The following is a 24,140-nucleotide window of genomic DNA, read 5'->3' on the forward strand; positions in this document are numbered from 1 at the left end:
CTGTACTAAATACCTTTATGACAATTGCACTCACCAACCTACGGAATTACAGTAGCAACTGAAGTAAGTATTTAAGTAGTTTGATCGTTACCAGTTAGCCAAACAATTTCTCCAGTCTGTGAAAAAATAGTAACCAAATCCCAGTGAAGAAAGAGAAAAGAAAGAGAGGATAGCAAGAATAGACAGTTATGCAAATCTACTATCCACCGTATATTCTAGTGGTAACTAGAGGGGAAAGGGAACTAGAACAGAGATACACACATAGAGAGTCCGCTCTGAGTCAGAATTCTTCCCCAAAGTAATTCACAAATTCAGAAAGGCAAAGAAGAAGGAAGAAGTGTATGACAAGATTAAAAAAAAAAAGAGAGAGAGAGAGACAAGAGAGAGAAAAGGGAGAAGATAAGAAAAAGAGTAGTAATTTAAGAGCAGTGCAAGGAACTTCCCAAATGTGTATCAGTGAATTCAAAAAAGCACCCTGTTTGGTGGTGTGGGGTATCCTGCTAGGAGCTGGTCCCCAGGGATTGTTTTTGGCGGGGGGGGGGGGGGAGAAGGAATGCTTGAAAATTAAAAGGAAGAAAAAAGAATTTTTCTCCCTACTCTAATTCTTAACCCAAATTAAGTTATAGTCATCTCCTTGTCACTGCTATGACACCTTATTGGCTGGCCTGCTAAAGGCAGAAAATCCTATTGTTTGCAGGGGAGTGTGTTCGGAGCTCAGCGGCTAGCAGCTTCTCAGTCCGCCATCTTCCGTGAAACCCCCCCCTCCAGAGTTTTTAAAAGGATTTCTCGAAAATGAAAACTAGCTCCAAGTCCTTTGATCCAATGAGAGCTATACTTAAGAAGTCTTTGGATCTGCCCTCAGGGTCGCGGTGGTCCCTGGAGACTCCCAAGAGAAAGCCCCCGTGCTATATTTCTCCCTCCGGGTCCTCTGCAGGCCGCCTAGCAGCGCTCTGCAACTGGCGGAGGAGCCGCCTTCCCGGGCGGAGGACAATGCCCGGCGCACCCGCCTTGCACGGCGCCGCCTGAGAAGTCTGGAGCAGCCCGCCCGCTATTCCGTGCCACCTTTACTCTAATTCTTAACCCAAATTAAATTATAGTCTCCTCTTTGGTGACTATAATTACTGACTGGCCTGCTAAAGGCAGAAAATCCTACCGTTTCCAGATGTGATCAGAGCACACGCTGCTAGCAGCTTCTCAGTCCGCCATCTTCCACAAAAGTCATGCATAAGGCTTTGAAGTCCTAGCAGCACTATAAACTAGAGCTGCACAGAGATTTGGTCTTTGCCCATGTATGTATGTGTATGTATGACTATTTGTTTTTCATCTATCCATTTTTCTATAGCTCTCTTGTTAAAATATATAAATAATACATGCTTTAACATCTCCAGAAAAAAATGAGGCCACTGAAAAAGCTAATCTGGGATAGTGCCTCCTTTTCCAAAGGTGAGAATCAGTTATAAACCCTCTTAAGTAACACAGGAAGATTGTGACACTTGTGGAAGCCTCAGTGTTTTAGCCTGTGATCACCCCCAGCCCCACTCTATCATAAAGTCCTAGTGACTGCAAAAAAAAGAAACTTGAATCTTTGTCTCTTTCATGAAAAGATGGAGATTTATAATGTAGTGTGTCTGATTCAGAATTACATATCATGTAATCAATTGTTCTCTGCAGTTGGTACACTGAAAGCCTTCAGCAGTACCCAGCTTGGATAAATAGGTACTAGTTAGGGAGTTGGGCGGTAGTGCAGCAGGTTAAGCGCACATGGTGCAAAGTGCAGGGACCAGTGTAAGGATCCCAGTTGGAGCCCCTGGCTTCTCACCTGCAGGGGAGTCGCTTCACAGGCAGTGAAGAAGGTCTGCAGGTGTCTCTCTTTCTCTACCCCTACTCTCTCCATTTCTTTCTGTCCTATTCAATAACGATGACAACAATAGTAACTACAACAATGCAACAAAAGGGAATAAATAAATAAATATTTAAAAAATAGGTACTAGTCAGTATCTTACAGGTCTAGAACAACTAAAGACTAGGAACTAGTACTTATGTACTTAGTCTCTAGTTGTACTTATCCTGTAAGTTATATGACAACTTTTTTTTTGTACCACAGCTCAGAAGGCGGCACAGTAGTTAAAGCTTTGAATTTGCAAATATGAGCTTCCTAGTTTGATACTGGGCATTGCACATGATAGCGTGATGCCCCGATGTGATGTTCTTTCCTGCTTTCTCTCCCTCTCATAAGTAAATATTTTAAAAAGTAAATATAGTTTTTTTAATACTGTGATTGACTGGAATTTGTCTAGTTTCTTTTTTTTTCTTATGATTCATATTTAAAGGATGTTAACAATATACTGTTGAGAATTTGAATAAAAACACAGTGAATCCCCAGACAACTTGGTCATTTGCTCAAGACAGACATCAGTCCTATTATCTTATTATAGCTTAGAAAAAAGTGTTCAAGTTAATTTTAATTGTCTTTATGATAAATACTCATTCACAGTGAATTCCCCAGAAGCACCACCAGCAGCAGACCATGGGCAAAGCTCTAATGCTAGACTACCACTAATCAAGAATCCATCTTCTTCTTGTCATTCTTTATGCCTCTCTTATCAATTTCTATTCTATATCACCTTCTTCACTTCTACTTTTGCTATGATCTCTGGCCAGAATGAGACAAAATGCAGAAATGATTTATTAGGCTTTCTTAGAAATTTCCACAACTGTGAAATTATTTCATAGAGCAGTTGATAATTTTTAGTGAAGATAGCATGACTGCTCAGATCTGCCTTTTCATTGTCAAGTGTCCTTCTCCTCATTTTGGCTCTGTCTCATCTGATGTCTTTAAAATCCATCTGAGTGAGCTTACATGTTTCTCTTAAGTCTATTCCAATACACTAATGTCTATGTCATGTTCATTTTTTTCCTTTTCCCCTTGTTCTATCTCCAAAGAAGTGTCTCATTCTCATAAAACTTCCTTACTTGCACTAAATAATGATCTTTAATATTCTCTCACATCTCATTGTCATCATTACTTCCATTTTCATTAGGAAATTCCTTTCTCATTAAATATGTGCATTCCTCTAGATTAATAACTTCAATGAAATGTCTCACCTAATACAGTTGCCCTTTCTAGTTATTTATCTTATTTCATTATAACATGTCATAAGTGTCTAGACAGTAGAGCATATGGGGCCCAGGCCAAAAATTTGTATTTTAACAAACTTAAATGTTCAAACTTGTGCCACCAATACTATTCTCTTTTATCCTAAATGTTTTCAAAGCTAAAAAAAAGAATCTCCCAGGACATAAATCTACCTGAAACTTTGGAACACTTTTTTAAAAAATCTTTTTTTCCATTGTTGTTTTTGCTGCTGTTATTGTCTTTGTTGTTGTTATTATTGTTGTTGTTGCTATTGTTGCTGGATAGAAATTGAGAGAGGAGGAGGAGACAGAGAGTAGGAGAGAAAGACACCTGCAAACCTGTGAAGCAACTGCCCTGCATGTAGGAAAATGGGGGCTTGAACCAGGATCCTTGAGTGAGTCCTTGTACTTCACACTATGTGCACTTAACCTGGTTCACTACCAGGCCTACCCACACCACTTTTATAAAAATCTTTTGATTTCAACTATTAGACTGCAAATTCTTTGAGACTAGGGCCCATCATTTCCTTCTTTCTTCTCTTAGTCTTTCTTCTTTTCAACCTCCTTTTTCATAGCACCATAGAAGATGTCATATAAACTCCCACTATTTCAATAACTGCTATCCAAATGCTTTAAAAGATTTACTTAAGTGGATAGTGTGACTGCTGATTAGGAGAGAGGACTCTAACAGGAAAAAGTCCTGGATGCTAAACTTAATGGCATGGCCTTTGGATAACGGATTTCTTTTCTCCTCAGTAAAAGAAAAGATTCCGCTCATGTATGAATAAGCTGCAGAGAAAATAATCCAAAGTGACTGAACCATGATGTCATAGTGAAACACTAAAGCCACATATTCCATTTACTTTCTCAACAAGTAGAAGGTTTCACTCAGATAAATGCAGCTCAATAAATATAACTTTATTTTACTACCATTTTACTTATCATTTTCTGATCGTGTCCACAACACAGAGTCAGACAATTTATGAGCACTGGGCATACATCTGACAAAGGTTAAAATTACTTTTTAAAAGGGGAAGAAATGGCACTGGCTTGGTTCAAATAGTAAGGGAGTTTGTTATCAGAGTCAATAAGTCAATCTCTTTATCTTTAGTCAGCTGTGGGTCAGGTTGAGGTTCACAAAGTAGTGCAACAAAAACCAGATCTTCCAAAGCAGAGAAACTCTTAATTGAGTGGTTAAAAAAAAAAAAGTAAACTAAAATTGTCCTGAGAAAATTGCGATGAGTCTCAGAGCATTATCACTATAACATATGGTGAACTGGGAAAGTACCAAGAACACTGGAGCTAGTAGAATTTGTCCTCATATCAAGCTATAAATATAAAAGAGGATAGGGAGTCCATTGTCCTGAGGTAGATGGAGATCAGCACTTTGGAGATGAACAGGATGTGCTAGCACATGTTTTTGAGAAATGTGAAATTGTAGCCCAGAGGCAACACAGGTCTTACAAAACAATATTTTCTCAATAAAAATTAAAAGTAAAATATTCAGAATGAATGCATAGTAAAAGTTATTGTAGTTTGATGCTTACTAGTGGTTTCCAGCATGCAATGAACCAGAGAGATTCTAGTGACAAACAGTTGGAATACAACTTTATTGCTCTGCGAATCAGAGTCTTATTACTGAGACTATGGACAATGCGTAGTATATTCTTATTTTTAAATAAATGCTATAGGATATCATCAGAATGCCTGCTTTGCCGTGTGTACCACCCAGGTTCAAGCCCAGATCTGAACACTTGAAGGTTTACAACGAGCTATAAGGTAGAAGAATAGTCCTAGAGGTGAACACCACCATATAGAGATAAATTATGAATTATCACTTATTTTGAATCATTTCTCACTATTGGTACTGAAAAGTGATAAAAGTAAAGCTGTAAGTTAGGAGCTGGGGAAACATAATGGTTATGCAGAGACTCATTCTTGAGGCTCTAAGGTCCCAGGTTCAATACCCAGTACCTGCATAAGCCAGAACTGTGCTCTGGTCTCTCTGTATCTTTCCCTTTACCTCTCTTTCTCTCTTATTGAAATGAAATAAGATAAAACACTTTAAAAATACAACTTGAAATGTTAATTTATTAAATTTTTAGTCATCTAAAATACTCGTCTTTCCAGTAACTCCAGAGGCATGTAAGCAGTGGATTTACCCTATTTATCATCAATCAAATTGAATATACTCAGTGAGAAGCCATGACAACAGCCATTCCATCATTTCCATATATCATTCAACAAATTAAATGAAAAGTATTTAGAAATGACACTCAATTCAAGAAAACAAAAAACATTGATATTCTCTTCTTGTAGTACTTGATTTTACAAATAGTGGATTATAACTGTCTAAGAATGTCACTCTTCACAAATTAAAAATAGCATAAGAGCTAGAAAGACACATTGTTATCATAATCTCAATATCTCAAAAGTAAAATAAGAGTCTCTTGAATATTAAATTATTACCTTCTATGAGCAACAGTTAGAAGACTATAAGACATATACAAAATTCACATACTCAAGGATTTTGTTGAAAATATTATAACCACTGTTGCCTGGTTCATATTACCTAAATAAAGTTAATTATGAAATTAGAGCTTGAGAAGCTATGCCTGTCAGCACAGTCATGTGATACCATGATGTCACAACCTGTAACTGAGCTTTGGTACGTATGACTCATACTAGTGATACATAATTAATCAGGCAGGCAGGGCTGTTTTGAAATCATTTAGTAAAAAGGGAAATTTCTTCATTATCAAATATCCTTAAAAATGTGTAGCTTATATATATAATTCACATTCACTTTAATAAGACTTTCTGTTTTAAAAATTACTGTTCCCAAAAGGCATGACATTAATTACTGTTTGTTGGGTTTGAAGGACTGTGTTTTTCTAACTTTTAAATCTATACAATACAAAAGTAATATAGCTCACAAGATTCTTGCCCTTAAAATTTTATAGAGCAAAATTTGTAAACTTGGTTTAAAAGAACACATAAGGGTTAATTTGAGTTAAACATGTCAATTCCATTCAGAAAATACATTGTTCTGAAAGATTAAGTAAATGAATAGTTATAGAAACCTATAATGACAGCCTAATACTTGGCAATGCATCATTATCCAAGTAGTTTCTTGATCTCATATGTAGAACTAAATTCTCTTTAAGTATAGACTTCTTAGTCTAATTTACTGACATGTTAGATGTTATTTACCCAGAGAAAACATGACTATAATGATTGCACTAATGTCTTCCAATTCTAATATTATCTCACCTGTAGAACTAAATGGCTAACCAGAAAAGTCTATATAAACAAAACGAGGTTAATGACCCCATAATAGTGCTAGAGAATTAGTTAATATTTGTCTTTAAATGTTTATAGTACTTCAAATAAAAGGGCCTTTGCTGTAGTGTAATTTAGAATCTTGGGAAGAATTACAGGCATACTTATATATGTAGATAACATTTATATATAATTACTAAGAACAATATCTTATTTCACAAGACATTGGAAAACATTTTTTAAATATAGTGTCACCATTTCTTATAACCTAAAATATTTTAAATTCATTTTTTTACTTTATAGGACAGAGAGTAATGAAGAGAGGAGTGGGAGAGAGGGAATGAGAGAGAGAGACACTGAGTGTCAAGCTCCCCCTGCCCCTGCCCCAGCATGCGGGCATAGGGGATTGAACACAGTTTACAGTGCATGCTAATATGTGTACTCAACCAGCAGCACCACTGGCTGGCCCCCAGAAAAGAAATGTTTTACCCTATCTATAATATTACTTTTGCTTACAGTACAAATGTTATTAATGTGATTATGTTTTACATTGTACTGGAGTTGTAAATTTTGAAGACTAAGACCAGATCAATCCACAATAAATCTTTATTTTTTCTATGATATCTTCAATACTACTGGGATATGCTATTTTTTTCTGTATGCTTATTTATAGTTTTAAGACTGAGTCATTCTTGGTAGGGGCTGAAAACAATGATCAAGAGGGACAAAAAGTCCTTCTGTCAGAAATACCTTTAATGTCAGAAATGCCAGCATCAGGTCACTCATTTGGAGTAAGCACTCTTCTCAAGTGGTTTTTAATAAAGTGTATACATGTTTTTATAGTGACTCTGAGTAAGCCAGAGAAAGAATATTTGTTAGTACATACTTTGACAACTTTGAAAGAAAAGCAGAGCTTTGAGTGGAATTGGATGGCCTGGAACATATTAAACTGATCACGGAAAGCAAGAGGGCCTGAGGCACTATACAAACCATTCACAGGCAAGTAGAAAGTTAACAAAAGGATCATGAACTGCAAAAAAGAAAAGAAAAATCATTCAGAAAAGGCAATGAGAATGGAATTCTTTGGAAAACAACCTGAAAAATTATGATCACTCACATTTTTCACATCTGTGTCAAACTCTTACTTTCTAAACAGTAAATGTATCATCTAGATGAAACCTTTTCATTAGAATGGGTGTAATTAAATTCAACAAAGAAAGTGAGGCACCAGCTAAACAGGAAAAACCATAAATCAACTTTGGGTAACAAATGTCAGAGTGTCCTTGAGATTCTTTCAGACTTTTAAAATAATCCCCAGTTTTAGATAGGTAATCATTTTATGGTTTAATATGGATTGGATTTGTTCTAAATTATTACAAGTTAAGTATAAACTATGTTAGAGTAGATCACCAGAAATAGAAGAGATTAATGTCAGAAACCATGTGACATAGAACAGTGGGATAGAGACCTTGCATAATGGCTCAGCAAGTACACCTATCTGATGCCTACCCATGGGTCAGTATGCATAGGCCTCATCTTTGAGAATCATTAGAACTGAGGTATCCCACATAAATATAACCTTGCTAGTCAAAGATAATGTTGGTGAGGATAAAAAGATTATAAAAACCCAGAGGTGTTTGAGCTCCCTTTTTCGTTTGTTTGTTTTCTGACTTTCTTTTTTAAAAGCATCCCCCTGTGCTGGGGCGGGGACAGGTGGTGGCTCTCCTGTTTAAGTGCACACATTATAATGCTCAAGGACCTAGGTTCAAACCCCCGGGTCCCAGGTCCCACCCCCTGCAGGGGGGAAGCTCATGAGTTGTGAAGCAGGGCTGCACGTATCTCTCTGACTCTCTCTCTCTTCATCTGCCCCTTCCTCTCAATTTCTGGCTGTCTCTATCCAACAAATAAATAAAGACAATCAAATTTAAAATATATATATTAAAAAAACAGAACAAAAAAGCATCCCTTTTTGCTAACAACGTATTACCTCTTAATTATATTTTAATAAATCTTATCTAAACAGAATAATGTTTCCTGGATATTTTTGGTTTTGGGGAGAAATGGAAGGAAGCTCCTGGTCTCCCACACTGTAACACACAATAGCAAATAGAATGTTACAAAAATACAAATCAGTGTATGGTTCAGAATCAAAATGGCACAAAACTAAGGTGACCAGTTATTACAACCAAGCAGACCAAGAACTGAAACCTAATTTCTCTCCTTACTTAATAGCTTTGTCATATTAAACAAGTTATTTTGTCTGAGTCTCATTTGCCTTACCTATCAATATAAAGAAGGCAAAATAAGATCTACCCAATAGACTTAAAGATATATATATATATATATATATATATATATATATATATATATATATATATATATATATATATATATGGATTGCAGCTGGGAAAATGGTTCTATTGACAAAGCATTGGACTTTCATGTTGAGGTTCCTAATATGATCTCTGGCATTTCATGTACTATAATGGTATTTTGACTTATTTTTTTAATTCTCTTTTCTTTTTGCCTTGTGTAGAATTTCACAAAAGAGACAAAACTTGTATATGTGTCTGTATCTTTTGTATAAATCAGAAAGAGATAGATGAGTATGTGGTGGTCCCACTCATAAGCAGAAGTTAAGAAAGAAGAACAGAAAGGGAAATGCAAAGCTAATTTGAGTTTGGGATATTGTACCAAAGTAAAAACAAACAAACAAACAAACAAAAACTCTAGAGTAAAAATCTCTAGAGTAAAAAAAATTCTAGGCTTAAATTGTTAGTATATTTCTCTTTAAATTTTTTTTATTATCGTTATTTACTTGCTGGATAGAGACAGAGAGAAATTGGGAGGGAAGGGCTAGGCAGAGAGGGAGAGAGATAGAGAGACACCTGCAACACTGCTTCACCACTCACGAAGCTTTCCCCCTGTAGGTGGGGACCAGGGACTCAAACCCAAGTCTTCATGCATTGTAACATGGGTGCTTAACCAGCTGTGCCACTACCCAGCCCATACTATATTTCTAATAATAACCTTTTTTCAATATATTAGATCACCTATAATCTTAGACCAGGGAGATAGAAACAATTGGCCTTGTCAGTATATAAGATACAGCTATTTGCACATAGCATTGAATGGCATAGGTTATGGTGAGGTCTTCTATGGCACAGCAAATCCTAGGAATTTTCAAAGTAAACCCAATTCCCAAATAACTTGGTTATAACAATAACACTAAGACAGCAGGAATCTTCTTCATTCTCTATAAAACCCATATTATCCCAGTTCTGGTACCTCTGGGACATGGCTCATTTTCTTTCATGCTTCTCTTGATCTGTACTATTTGATATTGCATCTGCTGATCTCAACCAAATCAGTACCACTCAACATGTTTCACTTCAACTTGTGTCCAGAGACCCCAGGTGTGGGATGTCAACCCTTCAGCTCAAGTACTCAAGTGAGAATTTTCCTAGCTCATAGAACTCATTAATTCTATTTCTAACAAAGCTACAAAACCTAGATATAGACCAGGGCCCATGAGATAGAGCATGTGTGCATAAGTATCCATAAGTTAAATTACCTTAAAGTAAAAATGTGTAATAGTGACTAAATAAGTGAAACAGTGAAGCAAGCAAGTAGACAGGCTTATAAAAGACACCATAAAGTACTTAATAAAATGGTTTCTACTTAGACCTAGATATTCTCCTCATCTACTTTCTACTTCATTTCCTCAATCACTCTAAATCTACCCTCATCAGACAAAGTAAGAACTACAAAAGTTGGACAAGAGCTAGAGACCAGCACACTTTAATGATGGCTCTTTTGGTCACTACCAGGCCACCCTATCATCCAGGCCTGGGAGTCCTGGGATTCCCAAATAGACATGATGAGCTTATACCTCTAACAGAACCTTCTCTCCACTGTCACTTTTCATCTTCATCAGGAACACATAGTTGACCCTCTTGTGGGTCTCTGCAAGACCTTGCCCTCAATGTGGAACAACAGTGGTAGGGATTTCCCCACTCTCCAAAGGGAGGCTAGGTCAACATACTCTACCACTGAAGGAAGAGTAATCCTGAAATGAATGCAGCCTAGAATGTTCCTTGCTATGACCACAGAATGCAAGCTCAGATCTACAGGGATGCAGAAGTTACATAGGATCCCGTGCTGAATATGGGCCCCAGATCAGATCAAAGTGTTAACGATTAAAGGCATTTAAAAACTTTTCTTATATTTGGGAGCAACCCTCTTCCCTGATCCAGTTTTCTTGTCCTAGTCCCAACTCAGACACCATCTCCTCAGACAATACTTTCAGACCACCTACATGTTAGTTGTCAGGCTCAGGCAAAAATTAGTAGTCTTGGGCTTCTTGGAATATACCTTAAATAGATGTTCCAGCTTTTCCACAATGAAGACCCCACATTTCATTTGCTATATTCTTATATCTAGCTTCCTGATTATTAAACAATTTGTTTTGCTTTATATCTTAATGCTTTTCAGCCACCAAGTTGCTGATGCTATCATGATGCCAACCTGACTTCCCTGGGCAGATGACCTCACCATTGTGTCATGGAATCCTACCTCTCCAGACCCCTGCCCCACTAGAGAAAGACAGAAACAGGCTAGAAGTATGAATCAACCTGTCAATGCCCATGTTCAGTGGAGAAGCAATTAGAGGAGCCAGATCTTCCAACTTCAGCATCTTATAATGATCCTGGGTCCATACTCACAGAGAGAAAAAGAATAGGACAGCTTCCAATGGAGAGGTTGGGATACAGAACTCTGGTTGTGGGAATTGTGTGGAATCATACCCCTCTTATCCTACAGTCTTAATGATCATTATTAAATCAATAAAAAATTAAAGAATATCAAAATTAAAAAATAATGAGTCAACTTGAAGAAAAATTATCTAAATACTGTCAACTTAAAATGATGTTTTGTTTTTATCTACTCAATAATTATTAATTTTATTAGGAATTGATAAATGTAATACAATCATTTCATATGTAATTAAAAGAAAAGCATAACACACTACATTTTTAGTGTGATCATGTAGAACTGCCTAAATCTAAATGTCCTGTCTCATTTGTCTTGTAAAATAAAAATAACTTTTTAGGTCAGATGATTTATTCTCCTGACCCAGCAAGACTGGCACAAATCATTAGCTTTTTAATGGAGCTTTTCTTTGACTATTCTAGCTAAATTATACATGTATACATATTTGCCTATTTGAAAATACATATTTTTCTTCCACCTCCCTTCCTCTTTCCCTCCCTCCCTCCCTCCCTCCCTCCCTCCCTCCCTCCCTTCCTTCCCTACTTTTTTTTTTTATATTTTATTTATGAAAAGGAAACATTTATAAAACCATAGCATAAGGGAGGTGCAACTCCACACAATTCCCACCATCACACATATGGGGTTAATTGTGAAAGCATGGTAAGAGCATAGGGGAACTCCCATCATAAAGATGGAGGTCTGAAAAGATACCCCACCTGTTAGTATCTCCCTTTCAGGAGTCAAAAATGGAGGGAAAAGTTTTCCTGACTCAGTTTCCCCTTGTTAGTCTCCCAAGCATCACAAGAGCCTACACCCCTTAACACTTAACTCATTTCCTTGTTATAAACTAAATGGTTTGCCTGCTTAAAGTTCACTATAGTTCACCTGCTGTGATCACACATACTCCATATATCAACATTCTGCCTTGACCAAAATGCCCTTCTATTTCCTTAACCCCCTCCTCCACTTTGGTCTAACTCCTCTATCTTACCTCTCTGCCTTCAAGGCTCCTTTTCTGGCCGCCTCTCTATTGCCACTAATCACTCCAGAACTGCCCTTTACCACTATCAATTCTCTTCATTCCTTAGAACTTTCACCATGAAGGTTCTGACCTTCAAAACCCATCACTGTCGCCATATGTGAAAAATGTCCTGTGTTCCCTTCTGCTACTTAAACCCTGCCTTCTGTACAGTAAAATAGATCATTTGTAATTGTATGGTCTCCTGGTGTTTTCCTGTTGTTAACCACTAGAGTTAACACTAGAGGCCAGTAATAAGGCTTATCTCTGCTGAGAGGCCACCCATGGGAGTACCAGCACACACCTCCATATCCCATCCCCTTCCCTGATAGCTTTCCTATTCTTTAAGCATCTGGAGTATGGACTCAGAGTCATTATGGGGTGCAGAAGGTAGAAGGTCGGGCTTCTGTAATTGCTTCCCTGCTGAACACAGGTGTTGACAGGTCAATCCACACTCTCAGCCTGTCTCTCTCTTTCCTTAGTGTGTATGTGTGTGTGTGTGTGTGGGGGGGTTTCTGGGGAAGTGGGGCTCCAGGACCCATTGGTTGGGTTGTCTGTCCAGGGAGTATGTTTGGCATCATGCTAGCATCTGGAATCTGGTGGCTGAAAAGAGAGTTAACATATAAAGCCAAACAAGTTATTGACTAATCATGAACCTAAAGGCTGGAATAGTGCACATGAAGAGTTGGTTGGGGTCTCCATTTTATAGATAGCTAGTAGGCCTATTTTAGTTATATTCCAAAGGGCCCATGACTATACTAGGTTTTTCTTTTTTTTTTTTTTTCTGAGCCTGACATCTGATATGCAGGTTGATCCAAGTTATTGTCTGGAGAGATGATGTCATGGCTGCAAAAAGGATCAGAAAGTTGGATCAGGGAAGAGAGTAGCTCCCAAATATTGGAAAGGTGTATAAATCTTGTTGACTGTAAACCCATTGATTTGATGTGATCCGGGGCCCATATTCAGCTTAGGAGCCCCTGTGACCTCTGCATCCCTGTAGATCTGAGCTCACATTCTGTGGTCATGAATAGGAACATTCCAAGAAACCCCAATTTCAGGACCCATCTTCCTCTGGTGGAGCATGGAGTATGTTGTCTATCCTCCCTTCAGAGGATGGGACATTCTCTGCCACTGTTGATCCATGTTGAGGGTAAAGTCCTATGGGGGTCCACAACGGGGTCTATTGTATTGTTGTTCCTGATAGAGATGACTGGTAATATTGGGGAGAGGGATTTATTCGAGGTGTAGGCCCATCATTTCTGTTTGGGAATTTCAGGACTCCTAGATTAGGGCCCCAGCTGATGGGGTGGCTTGATAGTGACTTAAGAGTCATCGTTACAGCATGCTAGTCTCTTGCCATTAGTGGACACTATTTCATTATGAACTTGATAGTGACTCACTACAGACTATTGTGCACTTTTGCTTTGAGGTATATATTTTGCCCTAATTTATAGATACATGTGAACATATGCTCTATCTCATGGGACATGATCTACATCTAGGTTTGGGGATTTTATTAGGAAGTGAATCACCTGGAATGGAATTAGAGAATTCTATGAAAGGAAAGGTCTCACCAGAGTAGTGAGGCTGAAGTGTTGATATTCCAAGGCTGATGTCTCTGGACATAGTCTGAAGTGAAGCATGCTGAGAAGGTACTTGTTGCATTGATTAGGTTGCGATCGACGGATGCAACATCATTTGGTATGAATTGAGAGAAGCATGCAGGAAAGTGAGCCCCACCCTAGAGGTGCCAGGACTGGGGGAAATATAGGCTCTATACAGGAAGCAGGAGGTTCCTGCTTTTTAGGGTTTAAGAAGGTAATAGATAGTTATTGCTATAATCATATTATTTGGCAATTGGGTTAATTTTGAAAAAAACCCTTTGTTAGGATTTGCTGTATCATACACAACATCACCATAATTTATGTCTTTTGACATTATTTGTATATAGCTATGCCACCAGTTGTTTCTGTTCTCCCTGGTCTAGGCTTTTGAGAGAGTCAACATATCAAAGACTCAGCCTATGGTCTATGTATTAAAAAGTTTGAGATATGAGCAGGGGTAATAGCATAATGGTTACACAAACACTGTCATGCCTGACGCTTTGAAGTCCCTGGTTCAATCCCCTGCACCACCATAAACCAGATCTGATCAGTGCTCTGGTAAAAAAATTTAAAATAAAGTTTGAGATATTCAATCAATTTCCCCCCTCATATTAATTAAAAAGTGATTTATGTGACTACAAATTAATAGTAATGTACATAAACACAATTCCCAACACCTAAAGATTGTGTCCCAAGAATTCCTACCCCCCGCCCAGTGAAGCCAAACTTTTGCCCTTGCCCTCAACCCAGAATTCTTTACTTTGGTGTCTCTTCAATTCTGTTTACAAGTCAAGGGTTTGTCTCATGCATCTTAAATTTTAATAAAGCCCCATAGATAACTTGCTTCCATAGGAAAATGAAAACTACTTCACAAAGCAAAATGTCATCCCATTATTCCTAGGATTTCCATACTAAGTCAACTAACTAGCCTAAAGGGGTTCAAGTTTAAGTTTACTGTCTGACCTCGTTGGGTAGGATGATCATTATTGAACTGAGGATTAAAGTTATAGACATACCAATCCCTCAGCTGCTCTAAGAATATTTGAGGATACTTCTTGACTTCCTATGTGAAAATGAAGTGAACAATAAGGAAATCAGACTTCTAATGACAGCTTATGAACATCCAAATTCATTATTAAATGTAGAAAAAAATGATAGCATTTCATGAATGTGAGGCAATACATTTTCTTAAAAGGTCTCTCACAGGGGAACTGGGTGGTGGCATACCCAGTTAAGTGCCCATAGGGTTTGAGCCCTGGGTTTGAGCCCTTCTCCCCACCTTCAGCAAGGATGCTTCACAAGAAGTGAAGCAGGTCTCTTTCCCTCTTTGTATCTCCTTCCCATCACAATTTCTCACTGTCCTATTGAATAAAATATAAGGGAAAAAAGTGGCCACCAGGAGTGATGAATTCATAGTGCTGGCACCGAGCCCCAGTGATAACCCTGGTAGCAATTTAAAAAAAAAGTTTCTCTCATATTATGAAGCTTAAACATTAAGAAATTGTTTCCCACAATGGAAATGCATGTATTAGTGATTGAAATATAAAACGAAGGAAAGAAAGAAACATACCAGTGTATCACACAGTCATCCTATTGTCAGTTTAGAGAAATTTTCCTTGCCTTTGGTTAGAGTTCAAGCAAAGTATCCATAGGCAGAGGTAAGGGTTTGGGATGTTGGGGAGAAAAGAAACAATGTAAACAGATAGTTTTACATTGCTAATGAATATGTTGTAGAGGCACAGGTTGGGAGCACTTTTTCTGTGTAGTTACAATGGAATGGAGACATAAGAATACAAACAACTCTGTCTAGATGACTATGTAGGGTTAAGCTGTTAATAGTGCTGGTTTTGAAAGGTTGGAGGCACCTTTTAAATTCCCAGCAGCATCCATGATAACAAGCTTAAACACCAAGAACATGAGCCTGGAGAGTCAGAGCCAGGACTAGGTAAAAAACTGAAACCAGGTTAAATGTGCAACAGAAAGAGTCAATAATTAGATTACATACATCCTAAAGAAAATTTAATGAGTTTTGAAAAACAAAATAGTCATTTAATTACTATCATGATGGGATATACAAAGTATGTTTTGGGAGTCAGGAGGTAGGGGAGCGAGTTAAGTACAGGTGGCACAAAGTGCATGGACCAGAGTAAGGATCCCGGTTTGAGCCCCCGGTTCCTCACCTGCAGGGGAGTTGCTTCACAAGTTGTGAAACACATCATCAGGTGTCTTTCTCTCCCCTCTCTGTCTTCCCCTCCTCTCTCCATTTCTCTTTGTCCTATCCAACAATGACAATAATAATAATTACAACAATAAAACAAGGGTAAATAAATAAATATTAAAGAAATTTTTTAAAAAGTATGTTTCTAATATAAAAAGTCTAGCTTCATAAAAGAGATAACATTGATTAAGAAATACAAAGCAAAAAAAAAAAACGACCTCAATATGTGAATTCAGAGGTATATGTAGGTTCGAAAGGGGAATGGAAGGGAGAGTTATTTACATTTTTATAAATCTTTCTCATTTTCTATTACAGAAAATATGTAAAATTCACTTTAAATGAAAAAAAAACTATGCTAATGGAGAGAGAAGAGAGGGTTAAGGAGAGAAACTATGAATTAATGATTAAGTGAGAATACTGACTCCATATTTATTGTGGCAGGCTAGCTTTGTGGGCAGGAGAGAGAGGACCAGGAACTCATGGCTGGGCAGGAATGCAACTCAATCTTTATTGATGAGTGAGTATGTAATTCAATCTATCTAATCTCTCTTCATCAGAAAATCCTGTCCTTTATATCTCCTGAGGCAGAAATGTCAGGTCGGAAGAGGAAGTATGTAGGATAGAGGGTGGGTAGAAGGAAAATGCATGCGAACCAGTGGGGATTAAACCAGTGCAGGTCTCAAACAAAACAATGATTATGTAAATAGACCACAGCGTTAAGCAGTGCAAGCGAACCTAACGTGATGATCAAAACAGAAGGGGTCTTAGAAGCAGAATTAGAAGCAGACCAACATTTGCCCCTTTCTTTTTAACTAATGGCTATAATATCAGGAGTGTGGGGTGAACAGAAACCTATATCATGCAGGCATTTTCAAAAGAACTGGAACAAGACAGGGAGAAACAAGTAAGAGAGCAGCAAGAACCAGCTTGATGTCAAGGGAAGACTTTCTGGGTGAAGGTACATTTTTTTCCTCAAAGGGTGTTTCCTGCCTCTGGGGGCATTTTCTGTCTCTGGGATGTTTCCTGACTCTGAGAGCAGAGCCTGCAGGTAAAGGGAGTATTTCCTGCCTCTGGGGAAACAGCCTATCAGGTGAAGGGGGGGCGTATCCTGTCTCTGAGGACAGGACCTGCAGGCGGGGGGATGGGGGGAGGCATAGCCTTAGAGTCCCAAGACAGCTGATGGAAAGGTCCATGGACTGCTACAGTCAGTCCTTGAGAAGTCCAGCAGTGTAAAGAGAGTGTCCAAGGGTGTACCAGCAAGTCTGATAGAAGCATCAGTCCAAAGCAGATGACCACAAAAGAAATGCCAGGGGATGAAACACTGCACAACTATCTCGATGGGGAAGGTCAACCACTGTAATTAAGCTTTTCTGTAGAGAGTGAGCTTCGGAGTCTGTGAATCAGTTTCTTCAAATCATTGGTTTTGGGGTTGGGGGGGGGCGATGTTGGAGGACATGGGTCCACATGGATTTCCAGGGATTCCATTTGAGCACATGCTTTTTCATGTGAAGATGACAGCTGTAATTCTCTTCCTTGTGAAACAAAACTTGCAGCAGATTAGAAGTTTACTATAATTGATAACTCAATTATAATTGGTTTAAGTACATTTATAATTTTGGAAGTCCTTTCTAGTATGGTTTCAAGGTTGTTTAAACAGTATAAGCTCAATAGAAGAACCATGGTTAGAAGCCTCAGGCATGAGAATCATTAGCATAACCATTATGCTATCTACCCCGTCCATACTCATACAGTTTTCAAGATTAAACATTTCACATTTATACTGACGTAAAAAAAAAATCAAAAGAGGGGGAGTCAGGCTGTAGCGCAGCAGGTTAAGCGCAGGTGGCACAAAGCACAAGGACCGGCATAAGGATAACGGTTCGAACCCTGGCTCCCCACCTGCAGGGGAGTCGCTTCTCAGGTGGTGAAGCAGGTCTGCAGGTGTCTGTCTTTCTCTCCCCCTCTCTGTCTTCCCCTCCTCTCTCCGTTTCTCTCTGTCCTATCCAACAACGACGACAACAACAATAATAACTACAACAATAAAACAACAAGGGCAACAAAAGGGAATAAATAAATAAAATAAAATATTTAAAAAAAATCAAAAGAGAAAAAAACTGATTTTTGGACTGTTTCTGGATGTCTCTAGAAATCATGGCTGCATCCAGCATTTTTTTTTTTGGAAAGTCAATTAAATTTCAGAATACTCAGAGAAAAATGGGTCATACAAAAATTCAGTCATTCAAATCACTCTTTTACGAAACGCAACTGAAAGCGGATAGTAAACTTAAGATATTCAGAGAGAACAAGGAGGGGGGAAGTGAGAGAAAAGCTGTAGGTAATTTTTGTTTTTTTCACCTTGAACCAGATTATTTAGATCCCACTATTTCGCATCATGAATCCTGCAGAGGGCGTCCTAGTCCAAAAAGCGCCTCAAGATTCCATTTAGGGTGCTTCTGATGGTTCCTGCGGGATTGTTGCAGGCACTCATCCCCAAAAACGTCTTCCCATAGAAGAAAGAATTCAATCAGGAGGGTAGAACTAACCAAATATCTCTATTCTTGGGGACTGCCAGGGTGCTGGAAAATGCTCTTCAAGTCAGAGTAGTCCTTCTCTGTGGGAAACATTGGAGAGGGAGTCCAGAAAGTCCCAGGGGAAATCTCCATGCATCTCCCAAGCTCTTCCCTATGGTCATAGGGAATCAAAGTGTGGCCCAGAGCAAAATGTTCCAGAGACAGAGAAACTGTTTCATGAAAAAATAGTAGAGGGTTTGGGAACCTCTTCATAGGCAGGAAGGTAATCCATGGCGGACAGGTAGCCAAGTGGCATATACTTATCTGGGGGATGGGTGGGTTAGGTCCCACGTTGTTTTAGAAGCAGAACTAGAAGCAGACCAACAATATTGTTCTTTGTGTCCTCCTCTCCCTCCTTTTCTTCATAGTGGAACCTCTTGTCGGTCTCTACAAGACCTTGCCCTCAGTGTGGAACAATAGTGGTAGGGATTTCCCCACTCTCCAAAGGGAGGTTATGGGTCAACATACTTCCCACCATCTTTTATTCTCCCTTTCTTTTTTTCTGCTCCTGTAATCTCAGGACTGCATGATTTCACTACTCTAAGATTTTTTCCCCTTTCAATTTAAGTTAGAAACAGCTTGATAGTGGAAGGAAAGAGGAGAAACATCACAGTATCACCTCACTGTTCATGCTTATGGAGTATTAATTACTTCAGTTCTTGACACTCTGCTCTTATGTGGTACCAAAGATCTATCAGTACACCAATGAGCTTCACAAGATTTGTCCTCTATCAAGTGAGCTATCTCTTAGACTCTAAAATAGTTTCTACTCCAAATACATAACGGTAACTTTAAAAACTTTTATCATCAAAGTATTTTATTCTTAAGTTTTATCAAAGGAACACTGAAGCTTCCTTCAACACATTGGGGGCAGGGCTTGAACACAGGTTGCACAAACGACAAAGCAGCCGTTGCACAAACAGGTTGCACAAACGGCAAAGCAGCACACTATTCAAGTGAGCTATTTTGCTGGCCCAATTTGCTGTTTCTTACCAAGGAAAACATAATCTGACCATATGATCCAGCAATGATACTTCTTGGCAGTTATAAAATGAGTGAATAAAAACATGCCTATGCGTTCGTGGTTCAAACACACATGCATATGTGTATATATTAATATATACAGTTTCTAACAATATCAATAATCATAATGTCCTTCAACAAGTGAATGGATTTGCAAACTGTGATATATCCATATCATAAAATGTTATTTAGAAATTTTTTGAAAATTTTTATTAGTGATTTAATAATGATTAACAAGATTGTAAGATACCAGGGATACAATTACATACAATTCCCATCACTTCACCTGTTGTTTTCTCTAGCATGTACATAGCTGATGGACTGCAACATTTTCTCAAGTTTTCCTTCATTTCAAGAGCCAGAAAGTGGCAGAACTCAAGGCTGGAAATCCCAGGACTCTAGGTTCCATGGCTCACCCCTAACTCTCTGAATGTGTACTATAAGGCTTTCAGGCCTAGTGCTGCTTGGGGGAACCCAAGTCTGTTTTTCTGTATGTATTTTTAATTATACTCATTCTCCAACAGAGTTAAGTAATAATCCTTACCATAAACAGAAAGGGCAAGGTCCCCGATTCAAAGCCCTAGACCCCAATTCCAAACTATTTGACCCTTTCCTCTTGATTTCTGTCTCTATTCAATAAATAAATAAATAAATACATCCTAATGCACTTTACTCAGCTATCAATAAAAGTAATGGGACAGTGCTTAATAAAATTATCATTGTTGATGCTGTAAAGTTAGAACCTCATGTATTTGCTACTTTATTAGCAAATTTGCTATTTTATTCATGTCTGTGTAACACCAGAGATTACTCTGATAACTTAACACCCCCCCCCCCGTGGAGCTCAAAACTATTTCACATACATGGCAAGGTATGAGCCCTACCCAAAAAGCTATCTTTCTAGCCCTGAGCTCAGTTTATAAGCTCTATATGCATTTCAACCCCATAACATCAGACATAATTTGCCTTATCTCTTATCTCATAATTTGCCTTATTTGCTAGTGACTCAAGGCTCAATTATGTAAAACAATTTAAAATGTATAACACTAATATCTGTATATATGTTATTAAATTCTCTAATACATGTTAAGTCTATTTTTTCTTTTCAAAAAATTTTTTTAAGTTCCTTTATTGGGGAATTAATGTTTTTCATTCAACAGTACATGTGTAACATTTCCCAGTTTTCCATATAACAATACAAGCCCTACTAGGTCCTCTGTCATTCTTTTTGGGCCTGTATTCTCCCAACACACACCCCAGAGTCCTTTACTTTGGTGCAATACGCCAATTCCAGTTCAAGTTCTACTTGTGTTTTCGCTTCTGATCTTGTTTTTGAACTTCTGTCTGAGATTGAGATCATCCCATATTCATCCTTCTGTTCAATGACATTTATTTATGCCCTAATTTAGTTGTTTCTGTCCTTCTTGTTGTTTTAGGGTTCCTTTGTTCTTCTTATTCTAGGTCTTTAAGATGTGGAAGCAGGCTGTTTATTTGTGCTTTTTTTTGTTTCCCAATGAGTGCCTGTATGTCTATGAAGTTCCCTCTCAGTACTGCATTAGCTGTGTCTGAAATATTTTGATAGTTTGTGTTTTCATTTTCATTGAACTTTTGAAACATTTTGATTTCTTCCTTTATTTGCTCTTTGACCCAGTAGTTGTTAAGTAATGTAATGTTGAGCCTCCACATTTTTGGACTGTTACTAATCTTTTGTTGACTGTTAAGTGTTAGTTTAATTCCACTGTTGTCTGAGAAGATGCTTGGGATGATTCCAATGTTCTTAAATTTACTGATGCTGTGTTTGTGGCCTAACATATGGTCTATCCTTGAGAATGACCCATGTGGACTTGAGTAGAATGTGTATTTCAGTTTCTTAGGATGAATGACTCTGAAAATGTCCAATAGTTCTAGTTTATCTGTCTCCTCATTTAGCACCCTCATGCCTTTATTGATTTTCTGCCTGAATTATCTGTCAAGTTGAGATAGGGGGGTGTTGAAGTCCCCTACTATGACTGTGTTGCTCTTAATATATTGTTGTTGCTCTTTCAGTAGATGTTTGATGTATTTAGATGGCTTCTCATTGGGTGCATAGATGTTGATGATTGTTAAGTCCTCTTGATTGACTGATCCTCTGAGCATTAAGTAATATCCATCCCTATCTTTTTAACTTTTATGTATTTTAAAGTCTATCATGTCAGATATGAGAATAGCTGTTCCTGCCCTTTTTTGTGGGCCATTGGCTTGTATGATAGTTTTCTATCCTTTCACTTTGAGTCTGTTTGTCTTGTTGAGTTAGGTAGATTTCCTGTAGACAGCATATTGTTGGGTTGTGTTTTCTGATCCATCTTCCTACTCTGTGCCTTTTAATAGGTTAATTCAGGCCACTGACATTCGTTGATATCAAATATTGAAGATGTTTTAATGCCATTCTTGTAAAGTTTTAGGGTGTTCTGATAGATGGCACATTTATGGAGGTCTGACTGTTTATAGGAGACCTTTCAGAACTTCTTTCAGGGCAGGGTTGGTGACAGTTGATTCTTTCAACTGTTGCTTGTCTGAGAAGGTTTTTATGCCTCCATCTAGTCTGAGTGACAGTATAGCAGGATACAGTAGTTTTGGTTGAAAGCCTTAAGAGATGAAATATCCTTAAGTCTACTCAAATTTCCATTTAATTTACTATATATTATTGAATAATGATAGTACCATCAAAATATTAGCTAAGTATTCTAGGTCAGGAAACAGTTTACTTGTCAGATCGTTCACATTGCCATGAGTGAGACCCTGGGTTTGCACTCTTGCTATCCCATGCTAACATGTTAACAGAACCAAGGTTGCTCCTGAATGGCACAGAGGTACTGAAGTACTCCCTTCTCTTTTTTACTCACTTTCTCCTGTAGGGTGAAAAATTTTAACTCAGAGAGGTCACAAAGTAGCAGTCACATAGCTACTATTTTAGATAATGATCTGGCAAGCAATTCACTTTCAATAGACTCTGAGGTTCCATGTTCAATCTCCAGCATGACCATAAGCTATAGCTGAGTAATGCTGTCTTCTCTCTCTCTCTCTCTCTCTCTATATATATATATATATATATATATATATATATATATATATATATTCTCTTTCTCCTGTTCCTCCTCTTTGCATCTCTTCATCTGATTAAAATAAATAAAATATAAAAATAATAATTATAAGCTTATCACAGGATAAGGTATATTGTATGAGAGAGCTAAAGTAAACAATCATTATCCCATAATGTATTGTAAATAATTTAAGATATGCTACTATTCTATATTCATTAGGAATATTAGAATTAAAAAGGTAAATTTAAAAGTTAATGTAAAAAGTTTGAAGAATTTGCTCAAGATTAAGATATCAGTACAAATAGATTGTGCTTAGTTATACTACTTCTATTAAGAGAAAACAATTTGGTCAAGATAATAAAATTTTCCACCAACATCATTTCTTAGTCAGCAGAATATCTACTACTATAACAAAAGTGAGTTTATTATCATCTCTTTTTAGTCCTTGGAAAAGGTAATTCATTTGTAATGATTTTATGTAGATGAGTACTAACATTATTCAATGAATCATAAATACCTGCTTAGGCTATCATATATCAACCATCTGTATTGTTTTTTAATTTTTATTTATGAAATGGAAATATTGACAAGACCATAGGATAAGAGGGGTATAATTTCACACAATCCCCACCACCAGAATTCCATATTCCATCCCCCTCACTTGAAAGCTTTCTTATTCTTTATCCCTCTGGGAGTATGGACCCAGGGTCATTATGGGGTGTAGAAGGTGGAAGGCCTGGCTTCTGTAATTACTTCCCCATTGAACATGGCCATTGGAAGCTCGATCCACATTGCTAGCCTATCTCTCTCTTTACCTACTGGGGCAGGGCTCTGGGAAAGCAGAGCTCTAGGACATATCGGTTGAGCTGTCTGCTCAGGGAATTCAGGCTGGCCTCATGTTAGCATCTGAAACCTGGTGGCTATAAAAGAGTTAAGATATAAAGCAGAGCAAATTGTTGACTAATCATGAACCTAAAGGCAACAATATTGCAGATGAAGATTTGGGGTGTCCCTCTTGGAAAAAGCTAGTAGGTCTATTTTAGGTATGTTCTAAAAGGTTCATAACTTTACTAGTTTTTGCTTGAGCCTGACATCTAGTCAGGTGGACCCAAGTTATTGTCTGGATGATGATTTCATAGTTGGAAAAAGGATATGGGGCCCATATTCAGCACAGGAGCCTATGTAATCTCTGCATCCCTGTAGGTCTGAACTGACATTCTGTGGTGTTAGCTAGGAACATTCCAGGCTGCTCTAATTTCAGGGCCTATCTTCCTGGGGTGGTACTATTCCATTATATATATATATATGTGTGTGTGTGTGTGTGTGTGTGTGTGTGTGTGTGTGTGTGTGTGTGTGTGTGTGTGTGTGTGTGTGTGTGTATACAATGTTTTTTAGCTAGGCTATCACTTCTTTTGCGTACTTTTTTTAATGTGTGACTTC

Source organism: Erinaceus europaeus, chromosome 4 (genome assembly GCF_950295315.1).
Source record: "Erinaceus europaeus chromosome 4, mEriEur2.1, whole genome shotgun sequence".
Lineage (NCBI taxonomy): Eukaryota > Metazoa > Chordata > Mammalia > Eulipotyphla > Erinaceidae > Erinaceus > Erinaceus europaeus.